This window comes from Ictalurus furcatus, chromosome 15 (assembly GCF_023375685.1).
Source record: "Ictalurus furcatus strain D&B chromosome 15, Billie_1.0, whole genome shotgun sequence".
Lineage (NCBI taxonomy): Eukaryota > Metazoa > Chordata > Actinopteri > Siluriformes > Ictaluridae > Ictalurus > Ictalurus furcatus.
Genome location: NC_071269.1, coordinates 10145538 through 10158339, shown reverse-complemented (window position 1 = coordinate 10158339; position 12802 = coordinate 10145538). Strand labels below are relative to the sequence as shown.

The 12802-nt window shown below is 39.6% G+C and overlaps 1 protein-coding gene across 3 annotated transcripts in view; it reads right to left on the bottom strand.

Moving 5' to 3' along the window:
• The window catches only part of LOC128619248 (uncharacterized), a 45229-nt gene extending 41599 nt beyond the window's left edge, over positions 1-3630 (bottom strand). For all 3 annotated transcript variants that reach the window (XM_053643270.1, XM_053643273.1, XM_053643272.1), the window contains exon 1: positions 3182-3630. The gene's annotated coding sequence lies outside the window, so the exon portion shown is untranslated. The remainder of the gene's footprint in view (positions 1-3181) is intronic.
• Positions 3631-12802: the final 9172 nt, after the last annotated feature.

Genomic DNA, 12802 nt, shown 5'->3' with positions numbered 1-12802 from the left:
TCCTCATATGCAGTGTAGACGCGGTGATACACAATGGGCGTGCGAGTAAGATCTGTAATGTCTAATTAAAACACTATGATCAAAGGTAAACACAAGTAAAATAATATGTCTAAACACAGTGAGTAACAGAAACCACAAGGTGCAGTGAAAGTGAGTTTTTATTATTAATTTAGGACTGTAGTTTAATTCAGTGCTTTTTGTGCATCCATAAAAAGTAATGCATATATACTATTATAGTATTTATGCATAATTTTTTATGGATGCACAAAAAGCACTGAATTAAACTACAGTCCTAAATGAATAATATATATTCTGGTGTGTATTGGGTTCTTTCGGACAAACAGTTGTGTAAAGTTTTAGACTGAAGTTTATATTTGTAACACTCAGTTTGTGGATTTAATTACAAATAAACGGTATGAAATGGTACTGAAAAAAATGGTACTGAAAGTTTGCCTCCCAGTCCGATTAATCGAGTAATTGAAAATAATCGGCCAACTAATCGATTATGAAAATAATTAGTTGCAGCCCTAAGGCAATCCCATAGTTCTGTTTACTAAATGAGAGCTCCATGAAAGTTGGAGACATGTCAACTCAAGTAGGGAATTCTTTCAGTAATAATATGCATAATAAACAACAAGCATATTGAAACTTATTGTAATTTATTATATATTACAAAATAAACAAAAACACATTATCATAAACTCTTATAAAAGAACCCTGTGATGGGATGAAGTCCCATTCAGGGTGTATTCTCTGCTGTTTGTATGCCCACTGTTTCTGGTATAGGCTGCAGATCCACCACAACCCTAACCAGGATAAAGCAATTTTTCAAAGATGAAATAGTGAAAGAATGTAATAAAAGTTTAGGCAATTATAAAGATATGAAAAAATATGTACATATATGTAGATATACATATATTTATATCTAGGTACAATGTGTCTTATAACAATGTGTATTACAATTTCTAATCTCTGTCTTAATCTGTCCATAATCTACTATGTTAACCCTACACAAGCCCTGGGGTTGCACTATTTAGCCATTGTATCCAGCCTGTGAAGCTGCAGGAAATTTGATGTCTAAAGAAAGACAGATTAAGACAAGGGGAAAGACTTCATAAAGATTTTATCGGGCTGTGTGGTCTATGTTAGATGGTCAGGCGTGTATCCCCAGTAAGAGCAGTTGGAATTGTGTGTGTGTGTGTGTGTGTGTGTGTGTGTGTGTGTGTGCGCGCGTGTGTGTAACTTTGCAATGTGTATTGGGTGCTCAACAAATTGGACATAAAGTGGTGAAATGCTACTTCAGTATACTAAACTACTCATATCTCATACTATCATGAGGGTGCGCACACACACACAGTGTTACTTTATTTGCTCTGCTCTCACTTGATTGTGATCACTCATGTGTAAGCATTAAAGCCTGCATGTGTAAACTTACAGATGCAACTCAAACCACCATATTAGCACAAGCCATTAATGTCACAAAAAGTAAGAAAATGTGTTGGTGAAATTTTTAGTGATTAAGAAATACATGTTGCCTCAAAATCTTTAAAAATTTATAAAAAAAATTTTGTTGTATCCATAAATGTGCATGTTCTGTTCTTTGCCTAAAATGTTTGTTTGATGGATAAGCATAACTGTGCTCAGTCAACCTTTTCAATCAGTCACAAAATTCCATGTTTGCATTCAAAGGAACAAGGCAAGCAAGTTTGACCATTTTTTCTCTCAAAGACACACAGCAATTTCTATTAAAATTATATTATTATTACTTGTCCTATAATTATAACACATTATTGTCTCTTTTTACATACGGTTTTATTCTGTTTTGTCCAAGTGCTCAAAAAATTTCACTTGTGTATTTGCTAGCTAGATACCTAGCCTGCTACCATGTGTGCTACCATGTGTGCAGTAGGTTATATGTTAAGCTTAAGTATTTATCTATAAAAATTAATGTCTTTCTTTTTCAATTTTTAAGTTAAGTTTGATGAGTTATATTAAGAATTCTTCTATGTTTAGCTATGGGTAGCAAACTATGTAGGTTAAGATGGCCCTGTTATACCTTATAACTTTGATAACCTATTGTTTGATTAACTAACTGGTTAGCTAGCTAGTTAATTTAACAATAGGTTATCAAATGTGACCGTATAAAATGAACAGTTTATCCAGGTTTAAATGTTTTGGGATTTATTGTCTGGAGTTTTAAGATTTTTTCATAAGTTTGATTTAGAATTTGTGTGTGTTTAGCTGTGCACTTTTAATTAATGTTAATGCAATTAATTTTTTAGATCTTGCTCTCCTAATTTGCCAACTGTGTCTCTTCTCCCTCCATCTCTTCTTGTCATACACATACACAGGTTTATGCAGAATTTTACCGCATTAACCCGATTTAGTTAGACAATCATGATATTATATTTTTGTAAAAATATACACTGTATGGCCAAATGTTTATGCACACCTGACCTGACCATCACACTCATATATGGGCCAAACTGTTGCCATAAATTTGGAAACACACAACTGTATAGGATATCGTAGTATGCTGTAGCGTTACAGCTTATCCTTACTGGATATAAGGGGCCTAACCCCTGTGCACAAAGTGAGGTCCATAAAGACATGGTTTGGCAAGTTTGGCCAAGCTCAAATGGCCTGCACAAAACCCTGACCTCAACCCCACTGAACACTTTTGGGATGAATTTGAATGCTGACTGTGACCCAGGTCTTCTTATGATGGCAGAGTTATTGATGAATGAAATCAGTGGGAGAGAATACATATGGTCGATTAAAAATTCCACTGCTGGTGACAACTAACATAAACTCTTTTTTTTTCTAAAATTATATGACTCCAGCTTACTGGAGGAAACTCAGGTGAACATGGGGACAACATGCACATAAACTCTACACAGACCCGAGGTCAGGATCAAACCCTGGAACTCCCACTGCGCCACGGGAACGTTTATGTTGACATTAATAAAACAAATATGATAGACTTTCTTGTTCACACAACGTGAATTACACTCCTCCACAGGAGCACATAACCAGTTTCGGTTACCTCAAATTTTGAGAATTTAAAACACATTTGTTTTCTAATAATGATGCAACGTCTTAGTGTGAATGAGGACGCTTTTCACATTTCATAAGCTGCCATCCCATTAAAAATGAGTTACATAATAATGTGTATTCTCACCCCACGCTTCAGAGACGCCACCAGCACCTAGTTCTTCGTGTTAACCACTTCTCCCGGGACCGCCGCTACAATAATAACGTGGGGGGGAGAGGAGAGAAAAAAGCATAGTCTGTTTCAGATGCCTTTCTGTCATCACGAGCTAAATGCATCACACGTTAAATGCTCGCACGGCGATTCCTACACAGAGGATGCCTCTTGCATGATGTGGGGGAGTGTATCCGTTCGCTTTCCTTTCTATTCTGAGCAAAGAGCATCAGTGCATTTTCTCGAAGCGGAACTGAATGAGAAAAAGCCCGATTAGCGCCGCCCAGTGGTTCAAACTTCAGTGGATGCAACTCACAGCCCTGGAAGAGTTGTTTTACTTCTTGCCTATAACAGCTGGTTTATAACACAACTAATCGTCAAAAAATCATGTACTGGATCAGATGTTTTGAGAATCCTACGCTCAGAATAAGGTTCCCTGATGAAAGCAAGCACGAAAGAAAGAAAGAAAGGCATGGTCTTGCCACGTTGACAGTATTACAGTGCAATTCATCACATAGCTTATTGGGAAGCTGGGCCTGCTGAAAATAAATAGAAACCATCACCATTAGAAATTCTAATGGTTTCCACTACAAATACCATTACAAACCACCAACTTTAAACAACTGAAACCATTACCAAATGGTTTCCATTACATAGTAGGATGAATTAAGGATATAAGTGGGTCATTCCTACAATTCTGTGTCTTTTGCGTCCCCAGTACAGATCATGGAATTTATTCTGTAAAATGTTAAACAATATAAAATTATTACTATAATAATTAACACTTTTCAAATGTTAAACATTGCAGTCTACCCCAATAAATAATTGTATACATTTTACACTGTTTTTATTCATCAGACACTAGAAGTTTTCCCATGTACCCAGGGTTGTGTATTCTGTTTTTGTGATGGAGATATGAGGTATAATCTTTAAAAGGTTTCAGTCTTTTAATATTGTTGAAAAGTTTTGCTTTAGTCCTCTCTAAAAAATAGATTTTTTTCCTCAGTGGATTAATTTTTTATCAATGTCTATGGGGGTTTTTCCACATGTCTCTGAAGTTACTGTCCACCCTGTTATGTCTGACTACTGTCTCTTTAAAATAAAGAGACATATTGTGTATTGACAATATTTCCTGGAGCTGTCATAATCTTTTTGGAGGGAAGACAACTGTGGAAGGTGAGAGACCCAATACCCAGCTTGCATAAGTGTGCACACCCTTTTATAATTGGGAATGTAGCAGTGTTCATAATCAACCAATATAAAGAACAGCTGTTCCCATAGGATTTTCCTAACATCTTCTTGGTAACATCCAGCTGGAAATGCCGCAAAGAGCTTACAAAGCAGGTACGGGATCCCATTGTTGAAGAATATCAATGACACTACTAAGAACAGGACATCCCACTAAAACTGATGAGAAGATCAGGAGAAAAGTGATCAGGGAGGCAGTCAAGAGGCCCACAGCAGTATTTAAAGAATTGCAGCAATTTCTGGCAAGTACTGGTTGGTTGCTACATCTCCTGAATTCTTCATACCTATATGCTATGGGGTAGGGTGGCAAGATGGAACACTTTTTTAACCAAAAAAATAAAAAATACATCCAATCTCTCAAAACCATGTGGAATGATGAGACCAAAGTTGAACTTTTTGGTCATACCAAGAGATATATTTGGCATGCACACACACACACACACACACACACTATCCCCTCGGGGAAGCATGGTGGTGGCATTATCATACTTTGGGGCTGCTTTTCTTCAGCTGGAACTGGGGCTTTATTCAGAGTGGAGGGAATAATGAATAGCTCCAGAGTCCAGACCTAAATCCAATCAAGTTAGCACCTTGCATGGCAGCTCTGCTACCATTGTTGTGTGAGTGTGTGTGTGTGTGTGAATGGGTGAATGAGACACAGTGTAAAGTGCTTTGAATAAAAACGCTGTATAAGTGCAGACCATTTTTTTTTAATCATAATTCCCTTTTTTATGTTTTCTCATGACATGAGATGCAGTTGTGTCCTTAGGTACGCCACATTGTTTTAAAATGTAAATTGTTTTATGCATTTCTATTCTTCTACTCAATTATTTTTTTGGATTAACTATCATATGCTGGTTTTCAGCTTCTGGAGCAACAATATTTTTAGCTCCACCATTTTGGTTCACTAGCTGATGGTGAAAGCAGTTTTTCAGATTGCTCTGTTTCAAATGACACAGGCATGAATTCATAGCTGGCATGATCCCAGAAGAGTTTGAGAATTCTGCCAATCATGTCACTTAGGTGGGTAAAAGTTAACATGACAGCAGTTCCAACACCAGTAGGATGGGGCAAATCTTCGGCAGTTCTTGAGTGTGAATCAAAGAATCCGCACCTTCCAGATCTGTCTCTGAACACAGCAATATACTCTGGAGCAACAATGAGCAGTGCATGACTGACATCTGTTGAGACACCATAAAACGGACTCCACCACCCTTCCATGTCGTGGGTTCCTCTGGCTCTTGGGTATCCCATCATCACTTCAGACTTCCGCACATAGTGTGTTTGGTTAAATGTTGAAACACTCAGTGGTACTTCCTCCATAGTCAGATGGTCCTGATGAAATCTTCTTTCAGCAATAAGCTGCATTTTAACGCTGACATACAAAGCATCCCCCTCCTTTAAAACTCTATCAAGGTCAGGCATCTTGAACTGAACCCCTTCACTGTGGTAGGCCAAGAATGTCAGCACTACACATGTGCACTGATGATTTCTGGAAAATACATCATACCTTACATCACACTGACAATGAGATGCCTGCACAGACAAAACTCTGGGTGCACTATCACCACCTTCTGTATAGTCTTATCAGAAAACTGAGCTACAGCAGCACTGACACTTGTCTGTTGAACCTGTAAATAATCATTCATGGAATTAGGCTGCTGGTCAAAATTAGTGTTAAATTGCACTCCATAAATTTTGAGACAAAGGCATTTTGCTAAACAGTTTTAACATAAGAATTGGCGGGGTGGGGGGGGGGGGGGTAAAGAAAAGCATTTCAAGTCAAGTGCACATCATTGATCAAAATTTTCTTAAACATTTTCTTTTCACTTAAAATATTATTTTTGCAATTTAGAATACTTCTAATTGGAATTATATAAGCCCAGTAACATTGAACTTGCCTTACTTTTCCTGGTTGATATTTTGGTTACACTATAAACTGTATTTATTTTAATTTAATTTCCATTTTATTCAAAGTAAACTATGTAGTAGCTTCGGTGTGGGATGCCCCGTCACAGAAAGTAAAAAGATTAAGAACATTAACATATTATTTAATATATATTTTACTGTCAGTCATTATAGTTTATAGTTACCGTATTTTTTCGGAATATAATAAAATTTGGGGGTTTTTTTTATCATCTGAAATGTGCTATAACTTATCTCCGTCATGTATATCAGAGAAGGAACTCTGAACTATAGTTCCCAGCAGCCACTGCACCTCACTGCATCAGTCTGATGACCACCTGCACCTGAATCACGTTCTTGTTAACATGTGTGTATAGCCACAGTTTGTATTGCATACTTTGTCTTACATTTGTCTTTCTTTGCTGTTCTCTCTGTTGCTGAGTTTAGGTCTTTGGTTTGTATTTAGTTTTTGCCTTAGTGTTTTGCCACAAGTTCCATAGTTCTTGTTTTGTTTTGCACTTTAAGATAAAGTAAATTGCACTTGCATCCGTCTCCACCTTGAAATCGTGACAATATCCCAAAGTGACTTATGTTGTGTGGGTGTGTGTAATTGCATATATATATATATATATATATATATATATATATATATATATATATATATATATATATATATATATATATATCAGTTCACTTGACATCACCACCTGGCACTGTTAATGCATGCTCAGTGCCCATGCTTCCGTATGGTATAACACCGCAACACAACAATACGCGCCAGTTATCTTTTAAATCATTCAAGCACATTTATTTTCCTGCGCACAGGAGGTCCTCATTAAAGTCTCCACAGACGACGACAGGATGTTTGTCCAAATAATCCAACAGACTCTTCACGTTTTTCAAGAATTCTTCAAAACCGTAGTGTGGTAGCCTGTACACAGCAGCGATTGTTGCTTTTATTGGACTATTTTGATGACGACAAACTCCAGCTCAGTCACATTTTGTATATATTGCCTAGGCTGAGCTAAAATATGCTCTTTACAATATATTGTGACTCCACCTCCATCTTTCTTTGCAATTTCTTGATGTGTTGAGTAGGAGGCATGTCTGTTACCCATAAATAAGATGTATCCATCCAATTGGAGACAGGGTGTAATGAGTGATCCATTCAGGTGAGTTTCTGTTATGCAAAGAATATCCGACAGTAGCGGTTCGTGACGGCATCTGATATCTTCAGTGTGAGATGACAGGCCTTCTGTGTTGTATTGAATGATTAAGGGTTTGATCCATGTTGGTTTCCCTCATTTGCTGCAAAAGTGGCAAGATTCCTTTGAATGTTGCTCTTGTCATATTTCGCAATGTGTGCAGTGCATCACATGGGCAGTCTTTGGGGTTCCTCACAGCCTGGAGTAACAAAGTCTTATGTTCTTCACCAAGAGCTTCGGTCTTCTGCTTCACCCACAGTCGGTTCAAAAGTTAGGCAAAAGCAAGGTCTTCTTTCTGACGCCTGATCTCTGCGAGGGTAATCATTTGAAAATGGTCTGTCCAGAAGTCCAACACATCCTCTTCATACATGCAGAGTTGTTTGGCTTTACCGATAAGTGGCAGTTGGTGAAAGTCTCCCACAGTGAGGACAAAGCTTCCCCAAAAAGGTTTGTTGCTGCCTTTGATCTGCTGAAATCTCCAGTTTATGTAGGCAAAAAGATCCTTCGGAATCATGGACACTTCATCAATGATAAGAATCTCCACATTGAGTAACCTAGCACCTCGTTCATCTAGGGCATTTCCAAGACCTTGATATGGTGGCCTCAGATTCCTTGGAAGTTTTAAAATGGGGTGCAGTGTTTTACCGGTAATATTGATTGCTGCTGTTCCAGTAAATGCGCTCAAGAGCACTGTAGGCATGGAGAGATCCCCTTCCTCCCGCAGTCGTGGCAGTTGTCACAAAATCTTGGTCGCTTCCGTGTATATGCACTTAATGACATGTGATTTGCCACAACCAGCACCACCTGATATGAAGTAAAAAAAAAAGTGTTTGAGGCCCTGCTCTGTATTAATCTATTATCCCTGACATCCAGACATCCTCTGACTCGTGATGTTTGTTTTGTAGGACACTACTTTGTGAACACTTCATTGGTAAGCTGCATGTTTGTGCCACAGACCCCTGAGCGCTTACTTACCTGTGTTTAGAGTAGGCCTGCATTATGTGCTTCATTTCATTTTCATTAATGTTTTTTCATGCACACACTTGATTATGTTCTTCAGTAAATCTCTCATTTCATGCTCTGACTTGGACATATATGACAACATGTACGTGATGCAGCTAAAAGGGTCAAGAATGTACTGAATGTCCATGTTAGCGTTCCATGTCAACAAATCGGGATTGTATCATTCACGCAAGACTCCTTTGGATCACGCTTAAGCAAAATCAAAACTCTTGTCACATTGGAGAATACTGTGAATGGAGCCGCTGGAAGAAACCCATAACCTGTAAATAAATATGTAAATAAAGCGTTGCGCTTCACTCTGAAACTCGCATTGCATATATTTATTTAACTGAATTGCAGCCTCTGTGATTTCACATTAGCACTATGCTGTATCATGATTTTTAAATGGTTGTAATATATCGTGCAGCCTTACAAAACGATCTAATAATGTTGTTCATAGATTATTGTCCGTGGAATGCACTACTTCCAGTATTTTGCCTGTTAATCGACATGGGTTAACTGCATTTGAGGATTAAAAAAAAAAAATTGAGCACTTGAATCTAATCAAAGAATCGTGACAATCCTAGTCCCAAACATTAAGGTGCCCTGAAATGAGCATGTTGTAATCCAAGAGACCGATATCAGTAGTACCTTGTTAATTCTGGAGAATCTGGTCTGTTCATCTTCCAGGTCCACCTTTCTCCAATGCTTTCTTGGAGCCAGAGATCTCCTTCCTTTCCGTGGCATCTTTTAAAATATCAAGAGGTAAAAACAGAAAAAAAAGCAATTCTTGATAAATGTGAACTAACTCACTCATCAAAAGTAATGAAACTAATAGACATTCTGAAATACACTTTATTTGTTAGTTAAATAAATTTTAACAGGACATTCTCAGTTTAATAGTGAGACACATACTTTGAAAGTTCTCCCAATGTAACAGCTGTTGAGCCTGAAAAGATGAAACCTGCAAAGTAGTTTCAAGAACAAAAAGTCAAACAACAATGAAACACACTGTGTAAATATAACTTGTAAAATGCAATAAGCAACTTTTTTTTTGTTTTTGAGGGGTATATGCATGCATGTGTATGTAACAATAAATGTATAGTAAAAAATAAACTTTTCTCTGTATGTGAATGTAGAACAAAGAGAACTAGAAAAATAACTAGTTACGATTAATAATTTAATAAATTTCAATCGGATATAGCACATCATGCTGAGTGGAGACTAGGAGAATGTCTTTTTCTTGACCGTGTAGCAGTGAGAGCAAATGCTCTCTTTCAGTGGCTCTGTGAATTAGTGCGCTCTCGCAAAAAAAACTCCCATTATAATCAATAAAGCTGTGTACACTGCAAAATGAACCTGTTACATACATCATATCTGCATTTTGTTGTTTATTATGAGAGAATTCAATCAGTGAGCAAATAATTATTTTCCACCAGATTTCCTTTTCACCGGTGACTAATCTAAATGTCTTCAATTGGACATGCATTCATATGTTCAACAGAAATGTGTGATTGGTTGAACTGCTCAACGATGCAAAAAACACCACAACAATAAATCATTGATGATCTAAATGTATCTGACTGGCATAAAGTTGGCTTGACGTTGGACATTCGATATTCTCAGATATTCGCAAATTAAGGGACCGTCTCTAAAGTTTACATACGACATTGGTATACACGTTTCTAACTTTAATAGCATTTGAAGGGAAAGACGTACAGCCACAAACCCAACTGTAAAGTGTTCCTGAAGGTGTCAGCTATAATACACACCTTTTAGATTTTTAATATTTATTAAAATAAACTATGAAATCTTTTTTAAAATTGCCATGTGTTTCAGTACTGAATGGGCTCATACACAGAATATGCTATAATTTAAAGCTCAATGGCATTTGAAGAGAAACAAAACCAACTGTATTGTTCATCTAGGTGTCAGGTATGATGCACACCTTTCAGATTTTTTATATTTTTACCCTACAATACATGAGCCAAAAAACCTACACAAACTGAGATTTTTGGTAACTGTATAGGGAACTTGTCACGTAATGGAGGTTGAGGATGGATGCAAGTGCAGGTAAGAGCTTTATTAGAGACGAGATAGGCAGACAAATCCAAAACGTATGACATAGGTGTGGTCAAACATGGAAATGGTCAGGCAATCGGCAAACGGCATAAACGAGGCAAAACAGAATCGAAAAACGAGGACGAGAACAGGATGAAAACTATGGTACAGAAACAAGGAACAAAGGCTTGGCACAGTGATAACACTCAATACTTCGCCCTGAACATAGACACATGAGCACCAGAAAACACTCCCTCCCCTGGCAGCCCTGGCCCTCTGGGCAAAATGACTTCACAGCCCCTTAGGTCTCGAGGCAGGCATTGTCCCACAGATAGCAGGCTCCTCAAGGAGCGAAGGAGCAGGCATGAGGCTGGGGCAGGTTCGCCAGGGTCCCTGGGCAGAACCCAGTGGGGGGGGCTCGACTGTCAGCTTTGGTGGAACAGGAAGGCAGAACGATGTCTTCAGTCAAGCAGGGAGGCTGAGCGTTGTTCTCCGTCAACTCTGCAGGCTGAACTTGGTTGGCCATGTCAGCAGACTCTGGTGTGAGCAGAACTTGGTAGGCCGTGTCAGCAGACTCAGGCGTGAGCAGAACTTGGTTGGCTGTGTCAGCAGACTCAGGTGCAAGCATAACGTTGTTGGTCGTGACGTCAACTTAAGACTGGAACTGGGCATAGGAGGTCACCTCGTTGTCCTCTAGCAGGAACTTGGCGTGCTCTGAGGTTCAGGTGTGGGGTGGTCTCTTCCGCACCACAGAGAGATGAATGATCTCCCTGGCCTGGCTTGAATGCGGAGCGATGGCTACTGCATAGCCAATGGGAGGAACGAAGCTCAAGGTGGAGCCTGAGGGGGAAGCGATGTTCCCCATGATGCTAGAGACGGGAGCGATGCTCTCCACAAGGTCTGAGGGGAGAGTGAGGTTCTCTGCAAGGCCAGAGGGGGGAGCATTGCTCTCCATGAAGCATGAGGGGGGGAGTGACATATGTCGCAAACAAAGAAAAGGAGAATACTTCGCCACACTATGGATGCAGCAGAATTTTTTGAGGTGGTCTCCCCTGCCGAGCTCCAGCCAGAGGTTAACGTGGTGACCTCATCCCCAGAGCTCCAGCCTGAGACCCACAAGGTGGTCTCACCCATCACCATGTTGATCTCTGACTGGGGCTCTGGAACTGAGACTACCTTATGGGTCTCGTGCTGGAGCTCTGGGGAGGAGGTTGCAATTTTAACCTCCAACTCAGGTGCTCAGGAGCTGTGGTCGCCTCGTTGACCTCTGAAGGGAGTTCAGCAGGTGAGACCACCTCATAGGTCTCATGCTGGAACTCTGGGGAGGAGGTCACCACATTGACCTAAGGCTGTGGCTCTGGGGATGCGGTCACTTCGTTGATCTCTCGCAGGAACTCTGGAGGTGAGACCGCCTCTTGAGTCTCAGGCTGGAGCTCTTGAGATGAGGTCACCACATTGACCTCTGGCTGGAGCTCTGCAGGTGAGATCACCTCGTGGGTCTAAGGTTGGAGCTCTGGGGATGAGGTCACCACTTTGACCTCCAGCTGGAGCTCTGCAGGTGAAACCACCTTGTGGGTCTCAAGCTGGAGCTCTGCTCTTGCTCTCTTGTGGAGCCATTTGTGGGTACACCAACTGCTTTTAAAACATTCTTTTGAGCAGAGATATGATATTTGGTGTCATTGATATTATAATTGGTAACAGGTATGTCTGATTTAGTTCTCAAGAGAATGTGACATGACCGTGCATAGCTTTGGGAGTTGTAGTCGTCGGCCATGTTTGTAGTTTGTGGTGCATTCTGGGAAATGGAGTCGCTGGTTTACTGCGACATGACAGAATACACAATTCTGTCATGTCATGGTAAACTAGCGACTCCATGTCAACAATTTAATTTATGTACACGTTCAAAGAGATTGTGGATGGGAGCTAAAGAAGTTCTGAATTATTTACATAATATCTGCCAGTGCAGAGCTCCTTACAGTTTGGAACACGCAGCTGAAAGTACCTTGAAGGGAAAGTTTTGCTCACAAAAGCTTAACCTTAATTGTACCGTTGCCTCTCTCCTTGTCAGGTCAGAGATTCAGGATGGTTGTCTTACCTCGCAGGCTGAAGATTCAGAAGGTGGTGTTTCTGTTAATGTCTGTTTCCATGTCAGGTTAGAAACTCAGAACAAGGAGGT